General features: G+C 47.9%; 1 long non-coding RNA gene across 1 annotated transcript; it reads right to left on the reverse strand.

Annotated features, from left to right (window-relative positions):
* Nucleotides 1-40: 40 nt before the first annotated feature.
* On the reverse strand, nucleotides 41-1,328 carry LOC112080271 (uncharacterized). Its single transcript, XR_002896154.2, has 3 exons — nucleotides 894-1,328; nucleotides 570-686; nucleotides 41-147 (listed from the first exon to the last, which is right to left on the reverse strand). It is a non-coding gene; the product is annotated as an uncharacterized lncRNA (long non-coding RNA).
* Between the last annotated feature and the right edge of the window lie 36 nt (nucleotides 1,329-1,364).

Genomic DNA, 1,364 nt, shown 5'->3' on the forward strand with positions numbered 1-1,364 from the left:
GCATGTTGAGAGAGCCCCCTGCCAGTCATACTGACCTGACAATAGCCTCCTGCAGAGCTTCAGTGTGAGAGAAATGCGAGTGGAGCAGCGATGTGACTCTCACAAAAGAACGGTCCTGGGCTCCCCCTGGCCTACCAGACAGGTTGCCTGCAGGGACACAGTATAGGCACTCATTACAAATACCACACAAACATGGATGACCATGAAAGTAAAAGACAGAGGTGGTGTATATACACTATACAGCATCTTACTAACTCAAATCACCATTAAGTACTACATATGCCCCAAGATTCCACAATCAGCTAAAACTAATTTTCACAAGGCACCACAGCCCCACAAAATGTCCCAAAACATTCCAATCAGCTACAGCAAAGCACTGAGTTTACTACTCACTCCAGCAGTAAGGTCAACGCTGGGAGACAGAGTTCCACAAATATCATAAGCAACAGACAAATAGAGAGAGGAAAAAAGGTAAAAGTCAGATAGGACAGCTAGAAAAAAAATAGAGCTATGGAATATACCGTGGTTTGACAACATTTCAGAGAGCTCTGAGAATATTAGAGCCTCACTTGTGAGCGTGTTCTGTATACAGTCAGTCTGTAGTGTCCCTGAGGGCCAGAGGCTCCCGGAGCAGTAGTCCTCAGATGTGCCTCCAGTCCATTCAGAGATGCCAGGCTTCTGAGATACTGGGGATAAACCACAGGGTGATGGCTGATTAAATGGTTTGACAAAATATCAAACTGCTGCAATAACATGTAGGGCAATAGTGGAGATATTCTATTTAATTTTCTAACAGTTGAACATGTGGTTGTCCAGACAGGGGAATCTCTTGTGGAACACTCATACATGAACAAACATTCATATCCCTCCCATATTCCACAACAGTTCCTCACCACTTCCTCTGTGGCTTCAGTGTCGCTGTGGAATTGTCTCTCTACCAGTAGGGCCAGTACCAGCCCTCTCACCCTGTCCTGGTACAGTGCCGTGGGGAGCAAAGGGACATCTGTAGAGTTCTCACAGGGCAAGGGGGAGGCGGGGGGCAAGCCACCTGCTGGACTTTACTCCCCTGTCGTCCCTTCACCCTAAACGCCTTATCTCCCACATTCCCCATCCTCTGACTGCCAGGCGCTCGAGACTGCTCACCGCTGAACCTGTGGGCTGCAGACTTTTCTCCACCCAGGGTAATACTACCTCCATTCTGTCCATTGACGTGACATCTGTCGTTGTTTTGCATTGACTTGCCTTCTCCCGCAAGACCTGACTCATTGCTCCCACCCTTTATGTTGTTAAAACTGTGGTCGTACGAACCTCCTGTGACACCCTCTTCCACCTCATGGGACAGCTTTCCATTGGACAAGTTATGA

This window comes from Salvelinus sp. IW2-2015, unplaced genomic scaffold (assembly GCF_002910315.2).
Source record: "Salvelinus sp. IW2-2015 unplaced genomic scaffold, ASM291031v2 Un_scaffold14325, whole genome shotgun sequence".
Lineage (NCBI taxonomy): Eukaryota > Metazoa > Chordata > Actinopteri > Salmoniformes > Salmonidae > Salvelinus > Salvelinus sp. IW2-2015.